Below are 13,949 nucleotides of genomic sequence, written 5' to 3'. Positions count from 1 at the left end.
GTCCAATGTCATCCAGATTAGGCTGCCATTTTTTAAAATCAGGAGAGACAAGGTAGGTGAGGTAATATCTGCTATTGGACCAGCTGCTGTTGGTGAAAGAGCCAAGCTCTTGAGCTACACAGAGCTCTTCTTCAGGAAGAAGAGACCCGAAGAAGAGCTCTGCAACTCAGAAACTTGTCCCTTTCACAAACAGAAGGCAATAAAAGATATTCCCTCACCCACCTTGTGTCTCTTGTATTCTGGGACCACTACAGCTACACCATCACAGCACAGAACATTTCTAAAAATCCTTGAACTTTGACACTTCCTCCACACTGAGTTCCCCACTGTTTAATTGTTCTATATCACCCTGGGGATAAACACTGCAATCACACTCCAGCAGGGGTCATGTCCCTCCATACCCTATCTCCAGCTGTTGTGAACAAAAATAGGTTTCTTTTTGTAAACTAGGCAGATGAATATTTATGAGTCCCTCAGTGCCTCCCTCCCTCTGTTCTAGGGGATCTATTTTTGCCTTCTAGCATTAAGTGGAAGGAAAGAAACTTGGGTAATAGCCAGCGCTCTTATTACCGTAATAAGACTCTTAAGGCTATTAAGAATAAAACATACTCCCTGAAAACTCAATCCATGCCAACAACATTAATGTGATCATCCCTGAGGGAGCAGAGCCAGGTAACACAAGAACAGTTCATCTCATGGTGTTTCCAACAATTATTCCCCATAGAAGAGAGGAGTTTGGGGGCAAAGGGGACTAAGTCACATAGAAGCCTAAGCCCCATTTTCTAAATGGATATAGGTACTTAGGAGCCTAGATCCCACTGACCTTCACTTTTGAAAATGGACCTTTGGCTCCTCAGTCCGTCACACACCATAATGACAGGTTTCAGAGTAGCAGCCGTGTTAGTCTGTATTCGCAAAAAGAAAAGGAGTACTTGTGGCACCTTAGAGACTAACAAATTTATTAGAGCATAAGCTTTCGTGAGCTGTAGCTCACGAAAGCTTATGCTCTAATAAATTTGTTAGTCTCTAAGATGCCACAAGTACACACCATAATGTTGTTCATAAGTGTACATTACAGCAAGGCAGCTGAAACATTTCTGGGGCAACTCTTGCTGGTCTCAAGCCCACAGGTGGAGTGTCGGGAAGGGCAGGCCTGGGGGCACAGTGAAAGCTGAGGTAGGAACCTTCAGTTTGCTTTTTGGGGGGCTGCATATCGGTTAAGTACAACTGTAATAAAAAGTTGTTCTAATGGCCAACTTGTGCTAGTCTCAACCAGGCCTCATGGTGCTTTTGCTTTGGTTTTTATTGTTAGTAGCTTAATAGGCAAATGTTTTGGACAAGTTTTTAGAAAAAAAAGAAAAGGAGGACTTGTGGTACCTTAGAGACTAAAATTTATTTGAGCATAAGCTTTTGTGAGCTACAGCTCACTTCATCGGATGCATTTTAGAAGAGCATGATCCTGAAAGAGGTGGCAAACGCTAGGCGTAAGGAGAGCAACTGCACTGATCTGGAAGACTCTCTGCCTTGCATCCCTGGGATTAATTGCTCCAGTTCTGAGTGACCTCTTGGGCTGCTTGGATAAAGGGGGTGGGAAGGACTAGGTCTCCTACTCTACTACCCAAAGCCTGTGGGAGGTACTTGGTGTGAGGTTTGCCTCTTGTAGAAGAAGCGGGGAGATTTCCGCAGTTCCATGTGTGACATTTCTCACTGCTGGCAGACAGTCATCATAGGGATGTAGATTTAGCTTTAAAGGATGGCGAGGCAGGATTAGCCAATGTCAGTTTAGTGTTAGTGTGAAGAGGATTAAGGGTTAGAGAAAGGGGGTTCAGTTTTAGAATTAGGGGTGATGGAGTTGGGTTTAGGGATCATGGCTTGAAGTGGGTTACTGGGGCTCAGGCTAAGTGGGCATGGCTTGAATTTAGTCTTAAGGGGCAGCCAGGGCATTAGGTTTACAGGGCAAAGACTTCAATTCCAGTCTAAATGACAGGGATTTAGGCGTAAGTGGATGGGGTCAGAGGTGGATTGGGTGTGGGTCTAAGGATGAGGGACTAGTTTTAGTCAAAGTTTGTGGTGGTTTTGGATTAGGGGATAATGATTTAGGCTTTGAGGCCTGGAAGTATGTTTTAGGTCTAGGGTCAGAGACAGGTTATTAACTGGAGGTTACATTTAGGTTTAAAGGACAAGGTCAGAGGCTGAGCAATCAGCTTAACCTCAGGAAGTGCAGCATTAATCTTATGTTTAATGGTGTAAGGAATTCTGTGAGGGTTTCCAGGAGCACCCCGTGATGCTCTCTGCTTGTGTGGGGGACCCAGAAGGCTCTGCAAGGAACTAGAATCTGAAGGGGCCATTCTACAGGCAATTAGAAGTCCAAGGGATATTCAGGGAGCTCTACTCTGATGGCAGTTTTCTGAGGGATGGGGAACCCTCTTATGTGTTTTTCTGAGGGGACGGGAGCTCAGAGTTATTAGCTCTGTGGGACAATCTGTCAGAGATAGTTAGCCCCAGGAGACCTCCTGTGAGAGGTTGCTAGCCTTGGACAAAGGTCTCTGAGGCACAGGGAGCCCAGACTACATTCTGGGAGGCTTGTACCCTGGGGTATGTTTTCTGAGGCTCAGGGAGATACTAGAGATGTTGTGTGAGGGGTGAAGGACCTGGGGAACATTTTGTGATGTGCTGAGAGCCCCAATAAATAATCTACAAGGCTTAAGGAGTAGAGCTGGTCTGAAATTAATTTTTCCTGTGGAAATGAACAAAAAAAAAATTAGTTTTCACTTGAATTTTCAAATTGTTCACAGAAAATTTAAAAAAAAAACAGGGCCAAAACTGATGGAGAGGGGAAAACGTCTCAGGCTGTGAGGGAAAGTTATGGGCAGTGGTGAGTGTTAGGGGGAAGAGAGGATTATAGGATAGTGAAGGTGTTAGCTGAATTGGGGGAAGAAGAGTTATTGGGCAGCATGGGAGCAGGGCAGAGGAAGAGGCTGGAGTTCTAGACAGATACAGGGGCAAGCAGTTACATAGGGAATGTCTGAAGTGGTGAAGCTACAGATTATCTGTCCCTTCACCCAATTCCCTTGCTCTCAAGAGGAGAGGAGGCTCCCCTGGAGTGCCACCTTCTGTTGAAAAAGCCCCCAAATGAAAAGGAAGAGAGCAGAAGCTCAGATAGTGCCTCTTCCTTCCCCATATTCCCCCCCCCCCCTTCCTTTTCTCTTTGAGATCTGTGGGTGGAAAGTGCTAGATAGGAACTAGATATTATTGTTAACGTGCAGGTTGGGTGGCTTCCAACCAGCCTGTCTTTAATCTATAAGAAGTCACAGACTTCGCTGAAGTTGATAGGCGTGACGGCTGCCTTTCATTCAGGCTGAATGAGGAATCAGTTAAATGCCCCTTTATTTAGGGATTGGTGGTGGCTTCCATTGTTTCAGCTAAGGAATGGATTGCATGCAAGGCCAGGGCAGAAGCCAGACCATAGGGGCTGAGGGGCTTCTCTAGGGCAGGGATTCCCAAACTTTATTCCCCGAGGCCCCCCTATGCAGCTGCAGTAAGCACTGCAGGTCACTATTAACACTTCAAGAAAATTTTAAATTATATACATACAAATAAACCATAATACTGTAAATAATGTAAATTTCCTTTTCCACCCCTTCCCTGGCAGAGCTGGGGAAAAAGCCCTGACCTCACTCCACAAATCAAGCCAAAGCTCCATGTCTTTGACTCTTTACCATAAGCAACGTCCCTCAGCCTCTGCCCCCCAGGAGCACTGGTGGGGGCGTGGCTGAGTCCCTTGGTGTTGCCCATCGCTGGTGCAGGCGCAGCACATTCTGCTCAGCCCAGATCACACCCATTCCATCAGGAGATAATTCTATGGTCAGTACACCTCAGTGACTATAGATGTAAGCCAATGGGGTGAGTGAGCTTTCTGTGGCCAACTATTGATGAATGAGAGGAAAAGACCTCATGAGCAGATCTTATTTGCATAAGTGACTCCCATTGTATCGGAGTGATCATTTTTGGCTGTTTTGGGTTAAAATTCACATAAGTCTTAGATGTAGGGGTAATTAAATGTTATTCCCTGTATTGTATGAATAAAGGGCAGTAGAACTGTACTTCATATGCCCTGATTAAGGGGGATTACCATAACCTATAGCCCATTCTTGAACAGCTGGGTAGTGAACCAAAAGCCATGCTAAGGAGAGGGGGAAAAAATGAAGATGGGGATGTTAAGGTTTCTCTTTTTTTGGGGTGGATGTATTGCTTCTGTTTAAGGGTCTTTTTATATGTTATTTAAACAGTCTTATCCTTGCTGGGACTGCAGAGTTTAAAGACACAGCTGAATAGATTCTGTTAAGAATCTTCCTAGTGATAATGGTAAACCAGGAAAATGAGATGCTAAGGAAGTAGTAGCCCCACTACTATCAGTGGTAAAGCAGTGGCAAGAGGTAGTATAATGAGAGGTAACAAACTGAAGCAGTGAGACAAGAGATGGTCATTTCTTCACAGGAGCCAGGTAGCAAACCTTGCCTCCCTTCTCCCAGGTGGCGGAGGTGAACGTATCTGAATGCATGTCTGGATTCTGGGACTTTGCTAACCTCTCACAACAAACTTATGCCAACAAACTGTGAGGGTACAGTGAAGGAAGTGGTGTGTTAAAGGGACATTTGTCTATTGGACTTCCCCATGAAAAGATGGGGGAAACTCAGGCAAAAGACTACTGCCTAAGATGCTTCTGGGAGAGAGTTTTACTTATTATTTTCATGCTTCTGAGTCATTGTTACTGTATTTTCCCAAATTTTCTTCTTTTAATAAGTTTTTCCTGTGTTATACGTGGACTTGGTGCTTGTGAATGGAGAAGCATTGCTTAGTAAGGGCACCCAGGAGAGGTGTTTTGTTTTTCCAGGTGGAGGCTCGAGCTGGTTTTGTTTTGTAATTTTAAGAGGAATCCCTAATATTGAATCTGGCCGTTGCCACTGCTGATGTCATCTGGAAGAAGAGTTACATCTTTGTGTATTCGATTTCTTAAGTGTACTTGACATAAGGCTTTAGGTGCACACACAATGCCAACTTTAAGTCGTCTGGCTGAGTTTTAATTGCATTCTGAATGGTGTGCTAGGACATTCAGAGCTTTGGATTGATGTATATTAGTTATGAAAATGGAAAAAAATGTACAAAAACTTGACACCATGCTGAAGGGAGACAAAAGAACATGGAACTAATAAGTCCAGCATTTGGTGAACTAAACTTTAACATTATGATAAACAGAAACGAAATTTGCAGTCATGTTTTCCCCAAGTAATTCCCCCTCCCTTCATAAGAACTTGCCTTGTACAACCATGGACCACGACAATAATCTGAGAATAGGTACATGTGCTACCGCCTACAGGAGTGGTGCTAAAAGGCACATTGTCATGACTCCAGCATGAGTGGATTTTACTAGAAGAGGAAACAAGGGAGCTAAGCTGCTGGCATTAGCTGATGGAAGGAAGTGCAAGAAGTGGTCACAGTTATTCCTGAAAGTTCTCTGAAATGAAAAGTAGGCCAGGTTAACCCAGCAGGCAGCTCCCAGTGAAAAGAGCACTCAGTACTTATCATGCTACTCAGATAAATAGTTCTTTCCGTACCATTTATTTTCTGTGTTTTTTGTGGACAGGGTCTCCTTCATTACCCTGGGCCTGAGGGTGGGAGATGCCCACATCTTCTTTTTAGAGCCTCCATTATTCACTTGATTGTTTCTTATCCCTCTACCCCTACTGCTGCCTCTCACTGTGCAGAACTCCCCAGCTAAGGGAGCTGATGCATGCATCAACCGGTGTGTGGAGGAGGGGGAAAGATCAGAGTTCTGGAGAGTGTTTGGGTGGCTCCCTCTCCCACTGGAAGGTCAGGGTCATCACTTCTGCAAGCAAATTAATCTCCAGACACACAGGGAGTGGAAAATCCCCAAGATGATCTTAAACCCGCCCCCACCCCCTGGCAGCACATGCCCCATTTGGTGTTCAGTATGCATGCAGCATGATGCAGAGAAAGAGAGACAATGTACTCTTTGTAAGATTGCTTTTGATCTTATTTTTCATTAATCTAATATAAAGGTTATTGAGGCTGTGAGTGTATGGCTGGTTTTGTGTTTGGATAACAAGTTACTATCTGCTTCTGACCCTGTTGGCTCTGGTTCAGCCTAAGCTTACAGGGCTAGCTACACCTCTGTCCCCTTTTGGGTCTCTCCAAGTGTACTTGGGTCCCGTGGTGCTAGAACAATTTTTTGTTCTGGAATCCTGTATTTGGATTGTTGTTACTACTTCAAGCCGGGGGGCAGGGCAGCACACCCACCACCTATGCTCAGGTCTTGGGCTCCTACACCTTCCTGTCTGAGGGCAGAGGCTCATGATTTTTTCCCCGCTTCTCTAGACCAAGATTTGGTAAGGCTACGCCGTATATACCTACCACTTTCATCCTGCAGATCTGACGAGGTTTCGAGCACCTGTGATTTGCTCCCTTTGGGATCCTGTGACAATGAGATGGGCCCCAAACAGCTTTCTTAAACCTCTTTTATCCAGCAGCGAGACAAAGGATTATAAAAAGCCTACATGTATGTCTATCTGACCTGAAGTCCTACCATCCCATAATGGTGATTTTAGCAGACCTAGCTGCTTCAAATGCTGTTTCGTTCTTATCCCGGCTTCCTCTGAATGGCTTTTCAGTCCGGTTATCCTCCTATTACTTGAGTGTGCTTTTAAACCCTGCCAGTGTTTTGTTCTGCAGGTTGTCTATTCCAGTGTTCATGGGCTTTGCCCCTCTTCCCCCCCCCAGTTAAATCAGTCTCCTAGGCTGGGAAAAGACCAAGCCAGAGTCCTCACTATTGATGGTTCTGGCTTTGTTCCTTAACTCTTTGGTGGAGACTGATACGTGACCATCTTGAGCCATTGCTGGCTGGCTGCCTGACCCATCCTAGACGGTCTCCTAGAGAGAGGCTGTCAGGGTTCCCTTCCCACTCTGAACTCTAGGGTACAGATGTGGGGACCCTCATGAAAGACCCCCTAAGCTTATTTCTACCAGTTTAGGTTAAAAACTCCCCAAGGCACAAATTCTCCCTTGTACCTTGGATTAGGTAATGCTGCCACCACCAAGTGATTTAGACAAACTCAGGGAAAGGACCACTTGGAGTTCCTACTCCCCCCTAATATTCCCCCAAGCCCCCACACCCCCTTTCCTGGGGAGGCTTGAGAATAAACAAGATGAGCACAGGCCAACCTTGGGGGTTTTTTTAGGACATTTTAAAAAAAACCCAATCAGATTCTAAAAGAAACAGATCTTTATTATAAAGAAAAAAGGTAAAAGAAGCACCTCTCTCAAATTAGAATGGAAGATAATCTTACAGGGCAATCAGATTCAAAAACACAGGGGATTTCCCTCTGAGCCAAACTTTAAAGTTACAAAAAGAAAACCAGGAATATACTTTCCTCTCAGCACAGAGAAAATCACAAGCCAAAACAAAAAGAAGCTAACACATTCCCTTGCTAGTACTTACTAATTCTAATGGAGTTGGATTGCTTGCTTCCTTGACCTGTGTCCAGCAAGCACACACACACAAGACAGACCAAAACCTTTCTCCCTTCTCTTTTCCGCCCCCAATTTGAAAGTATCTTGTCCCCTTATGGGTCCTTTTGGTCAGGTGCCAGACTGGTTACCTGAGCTTCTTAACCCTTTACAGGTAAAAGGATTTTGTGCCTCTGGCCAGGAGGGATTTTATAGTACTGAATACAGGAAGGTTGTTACCCTTCCCTTTATATTTATGACAGAGACACTTAAATTAAAATATTTATACAGAAAACCAGACCAACATACAGTATTCACAAATTACAGGGCACTCTATATTAATCGCAAATTATTATGGGGCATCCCATATTAATCAAAAAAGTGTTCAGGAGATTACACAGTTTGCATAAACTTGTCCTGTGCATCTCTGCCCACTGACTACATTGCAGCAATTTTGACTCAAGTAACAAATTTTCTTAAGCTGATTAAAATGCAACAATGGGTATAGATGATTCCACGCACTGGGAAAGTGGCCTGTGGCCAACAGCTATAAAATTAATGTGATAGTTAAATAAAATATTGATTGGCATACAGAGGGCTATATTGGTTTGTCTCTCAACTAACTGGCAAAGGTCTGAGTGTATCCTTATAAATATATTTCTGCTCTCTGATTGAGGTTAATGCAATTCAGAAAAATAAAATAGTCACCATTAAAAGCTTTAGAGATGCCATTGCCAGTAATTGGTGGCTCAGTATTACCTCTACTAAGTAAAGGGAATATCACAGCTGTTGAAGAGGAAGCATGCTCTAGTGGTTACGGAACTAGCCCGTGTCTGGGAAGATTAGGGTTCCGTTCTCTGCCACAAACGCTGAGTGGGCCTTGTGTGGTGAAGTGGGGAATTTTTTGTAGTATATTTGAGTCCTATGTGTGCCTCAGTTTCTCCTTATACTGTGCATTGCTACCCAGTGGTGATGGTGGTGGCGGGGGGGGGGGAGATTGTAAGAGACAAAGACGCATGTGTGTGTCTCACTTTGTTCATTCCACCCAGAGCAGCAGAGTCATTAATGAACTGGTTGAAACTGACCCAGACCAACTGGGGTCCAGAGAGACAATGCAAGCTCCTATGACTTGTGTATCAACACTCAGCAGCAAAGCTCAGCAGAGACACCAGTTTGAGAACAAAGGATTGGGACAGAAGGTTAAGTTCAGGCTTTAAGCTGTGAAAGAAGCTCGCAGCTCTTACCTGGAAGTTTGGAACTGACCAAGGAAGTCAGAAAGGATCTGGGAATTACAGTGGATGAGAAGCTGGATATGAATCAGCAGTGTGCCCTTGTTGCCAAGAAGGTCAACAGCATATTGGGTTGTATTAGTAGAAGCATTGTCAGCAAATCGAGGGAAGTGATTATTCCCCTCTATTTGGTACTGGTGAGGCCACACCTGGAGTATTGTGTCCAGTTTTGATCCCCCCACTACAGAAGGGATGTGGACAAAATCAGAGAGAGTCCAGAGGAGGGCAATGAAAATGATTAGGGGTTGGGGCACATGACTTATGAGGAGAGGCTGAGGGAACTGGGGTTATTTAGTCCGCAGGAGAAAAGCGTGAGGTGGGATTTGATAGCAGCCTTCAACTACTTGAAGGGGGGTTCCAAAGAGGATGGAGCTCAGCTGTTCTCAGTGGTGGCAGACGACAGGACAAGGAGCAATGGTCTCAAGTTGCAGTGTGGGAGGTCTAGGTTGGATATTAGGAAACACTATTTCACTAGGAGGGTGGTGAAGCACTGGAATGGGTTACCTAGGGAGGTGGTGGAATCTCCATCCTTAGAGATTTTTAAGGTCAGGCTTGACAACCCCTGGCTGGGATGATTTATTTGAGGTTGGTCTTGCTTTGAGCAAGGGATTGGACTAGATGACCTCCTGAGTCTCTTCCAACCCTAATCTTCTATGACTCTATGAAAGGGAGAGATCCTGAAAATGGAGATGACTACAGCTTAGCTGGTGAATTGCTCTGTCTTGACTAGAAAGGACTATGCTTAAACCTTTATTTCTCTGCGCTAACCTAAGGGCTTGTAATGCTGTTTTCCAGTTGACTAATAAATCCCAATCTGTTTTGAAAACTCTGCTTGGGTGACACTGCAAATACTTGCTGGGGTACATCAGTCCGTGAAGAATGTACAGGTCTCTACCAGGAGTCTGTCTCAGTTGGACTTGCTGAGCAGAGCTCATGGTGTGAAACCGGAGTGCTGGAGCTCAGGAGCTCAGCCTAGTAGGCCACACAGCCGCCACTGCCTCCTCTGAAGGAAGAGTGGGACCTCTTTGGGGTCTGGCACACTAAGTTCCTCCAAGAGGCTGTTGAAAAGCTGGGGTGTTGCACAGATCTTGTGGATCTGGGACACTTTGGATAAGTGGCTAATTCTCTCCAGGCCTCCGTATGCATCTTTAAAATGGGGAAATAGCCCTGTCCTACATTACATTGCTGTTGTGGGGATAAATAGGTTCAACACTGTGTAGAAGCTTAGGTACAATGGTAACAAGATCAGTCATGCTAGGAAGGGCAACGCTGCAAAGAGTTTTAGGGTAAATTTGAAAACTCTATTTAATGTTATACACTGTGACTTTAAATTTTAAGGAGTTTCCTTGTTATGCTTGGAGACCTAGGGGGCTCTGAGGGGAACCTGATCTTTGCAGCAGCATTTTGAATGGGTCTGAGTTTGGCCTTGATGCACGTAATCTGGCCTGAGAAAAGAATGTTGCAGTAATTGAGCCATGAGTTGATGAGAGCTTGGACAAGAGTTTTAGCTGTGTGGATGGATAGGGAAGGCTGCATCTTAGCAATAAGATGCAGAAGGAATCTGCAAGGTTTAGATATAGCCTGGCTGTGAGGACCTAGAGGTGTCTGAGTCAAGAACAATGCCAAGGTTACAGGCCTGAGTGACAGGCAGGATGCTGCTGTTTTCACGTTATGAAAATGTGCTAATGTGTTCAGAAATCTTGTGAGAGCCACAGGCAGAGGGTGAAAATATTCTTTGGGGTGCTTAATGTTAAGTGCTATTAAGGTCCCAGTGGGTTGGAGAGCAAGTCCGGCCGCCCCATACTCACCTCGCAAAGGCGGCTCCTGTCCTGTGGGTCTGGGCCTGTCTCCCCGCTCTGGTACATTGGCTCTTGCGACTCACAGATTTGGAGGAGCCTGCTATGGTATCATGTGGCACATTTGTGTGTGTGCAGGCAAGGCCCTCCTGCCATGACAACCCATTCTAGTTGCCAATTTTCTAATTCCAGAAAACCAAACACCCTTGCCCTGCCCACTGCCCTGCCCCTTCCCTGAGGCCCCCCCCGATCACTCCATCCCGCCCCCTTCTTCCGTTGCTTGTGCTCCCCCACCCTCTCTCACGTGCTCATTTTCACTGCAAGACCCAAAAAGGCATATTTATTGTTTTGACAGATGTATTATGCTAAGTTCAGGTTTTATTTGTTATAGGAAACTAGAGCTGGTAGCGAAATGGTGAAAAAGAGTAACTTTAAAAAAAAATAAAATTCCACAAAGGTTTTCATGTTTCTTTCCCTTCCCTCTTCTCATTTTTTGTAACCAGCTCCATGTTTTTTGTTCACTAAAGTTGTTGTAATTTCATAAACAAACTAGGGAAATACAACCTAGATGGAGCTACTATAAGGTGGGTGCATAACCGGTTGGAAAACCGTTTCCAGAGAGGAGTTTTCAGTGGTTCACAGTCATGCTGGAAGGGCATATCGAGTGGGGTCCCACAGGGATCAGTTCTGGGTCTGGTTCTGTTCGATACCTTCATCAATGATTTAGATAATGGCATAGAGAGTATACTTATAAAGTTTGTGGATGATACCAAGCTGGGAGGGGTTGCAAGTGCTTTGGAGGATAGGCTTAAAATTCAAAATGATCTGGACAAACTGGAGAAATGGTCTGAAGCAAATAGGATGAAATTCAATAAGAACAAACGCAAAGGACTCCACTTAGGAAGGAACAATCAGTTGTACACAGACAAAATGGGAAATGACTCCCTAGGAAGCAGTATTGCAGAAAGGGATCTGGGGGTCATAGTGGATCACAAGCTAAATATGAGTCAATAGTGTAACGCTGTTGCAAAAAAAGCAAACATCATTGTGGGATGTATTAGCGGGAGTGTTGTAAGCAAGACATGAAATGTAATTCTTCCACTCTACTCCATGCTGATTAGGCCTCAACTGGAGTATTGTGTCCAGTTCTGGGCCCCACATTTCAGGAAAGATGAGGAAAAATTGGTCAAAGTCCAAAGAAGAGCAACAAAAATGATTAAAAGTCTAGAAAACATGAGAAATGAGGGAAGATTGAAAAACATTTATTTGTTTTAGTCTGGAGAAGAGAAGACTGAGAGGGGACATAAGTTTTCAAGTACATAAAAGGTTGTTACAAGGAGGAAGGAGAAAAATTGTTCTCCTTAACCTCCAAGAATAGGACAAGAAACAATGGGCTTAAATTGCAGCAAGGGAGGTTTAGGTTGGACACTATGGAAAAACTTCCTAACTGTCAGGGTGGTTAAGCACTGGAATAAATTGCATAGGTAGGTTGTGGAATCTCCATCATTGGGGATTTTTAAAAGCAGGTTGGACAAACACCTATCAGGGATGGTCAAGATCAGTAGTTCCCAAACTGGGGTTTGCGAACCCCTGGGGGTTTGCAGAACATTACAGGGGGTGCTCCAGAAAAAATTCACTAATGGTGGCAAGAGGACCCCGGGCATTGAAGGCAGTAGGTGGGACCCCGTTGCAGGGCAGACAGCCTGAGACCCAAGGAGAGCAGGGCAGGGCAGTTTGGGCTGGCAGCCCTAGCCCTGCCCCTGTCAGTGGGGGAGCCAGCAGCCTGAACCCCAGCGCTCTGTGTTGGGCTGGCAGCCCGAGCCCCAGGAAGAGTGGGGACAGGCAGTTGGGGCTGGCAGCCCGAGCCCTGCCACCATCAGCCTGAACCCCAGTGCTCCACGTGGGGCTAGCAGCCTGACCCCCAGGGACAGCAGGACTGGGCAGTTGGGGCTGGCAGCCCAAGCCCTGTCCCCATCAGTGGGGAAGCCGGCAGCCCAAACCTCAGCGCTCTGCGCTGGGCTGGCAACCCGAGCCCCAGGGAGAGCAGGGCCGGGCAGTTGGGGCCGGCAGCCTGAGCCCTGGCCATCAGTGGGATCTGCAGCCCGAGCTCAGTTGACCGGGGTAGTCAATAAGGTCCAGCAGCAGGAGCTCCACGGAGTGCGGAGCCAGTAGCCTGAGCCCTGTGATAGGCAGGGTGGCAGCTGAGCCCCCAGGCGTGCAGGTGGCAGCTCAGACCCCTGTCCTCGTCAGACAGGGAAAGTTGGCATCAAGGGTAGAGTGAGCCAGGGCCACGCTGTACAAGGGGGGTGGTCCAAGCTAATTTGCCCCTCGGAGGGCACCCTTGTGGGGACAGACCTCATGGTGGGAAAAAAAGCTCTTTGCGAGCCAAGTCAGCCAGGAGCACATTGTAGCCAGTGTAGCAGTGTTAAGGTGCCTCAGAAATGGTCATTCTCTCTGGAGTGCTGTTTTGCTTCAGTGAGACTTGAGTGAATCTTCTCATTTTCTACTTTGTTGGTTGTTAGCAGTCTCTCTGTTTTTATTAGAACTTTTGTTCACAAGTTCAATGGATAAGTGGCTGAAAACCAAAAGTGTAAAGACGCAAGAATCAGCTAGTGTTTCCTCAAGTCCACACTGTGGGAAATCGAAGTCTAATGATCAAGATGGTCCTGGAAAGTCACTTACAAAGAAAAGAAAATGACAATTATATAAAATGTGGCTTTATGTGCATTGGTGATCAAGAACGTCCATTACCACTGTGTGAGATTTGTGGTGGTGATCTAGCAAACAGCAGCCTCGAACCTTCTCTGCTTCAGTGCCATTTAGAAACTAGGCACCCTGCACAACTCAACAAGCCTGTTGATTTTTTTCAAGTAAAAATTAGCTGAGAGGAAAAGTGACATTACCAGTTTTCTATCCAAAGCAAATGCTGATAATGAAAATGCACTTGTAGCAAAAGCATCAGAAGCCCATACCATAGCAGAGAGCTTGATTGGTCCATGTATAAAAGACATTGCATGCTCAGAGAAAAGGCTGCAAAAAGGATTGACATGGTACCTTTGTCCAATAATACATTGTCACAAAGCATTAATGACATCTCAAATAATGTAGAGATCACAATTGTACATAGAGTGAAAAATAGTCCATATTATGCTAAATAGTTGGATGAATCAACTGATGTAGCTTATCTAGCTATTTTGGTACTGTTTGTACATTATGTGAATGAAGGTCTGGTTGAAGAAGACTTGTTGTTTTGCCGACCATTGGAACATACAACCGGAGAAATCTTCAATCTGACTAAAGCATATTTTCAAGAAAAGGAAATAGATTGGTCTCCTTGCCT

At 45.3% G+C, this 13,949-nt stretch overlaps 1 pseudogene; it reads left to right on the top strand.

Moving 5' to 3' along the window:
- Positions 1-4,248: 4,248 nt before the first annotated feature.
- LOC119844330 overlaps positions 4,249-13,949 on the top strand; it is a 47,461-nt pseudogene continuing 37,760 nt past the window's right edge.

The sequence above is a fragment of the Dermochelys coriacea genome, chromosome 16, assembly GCF_009764565.3.
Source record: "Dermochelys coriacea isolate rDerCor1 chromosome 16, rDerCor1.pri.v4, whole genome shotgun sequence".
NCBI classification, from domain to species: Eukaryota; Metazoa; Chordata; order Testudines; family Dermochelyidae; genus Dermochelys; species Dermochelys coriacea.
Note: the sequence above shows the minus strand (reverse complement) of the source record. Positions and strands in the feature narration are given on the sequence as shown.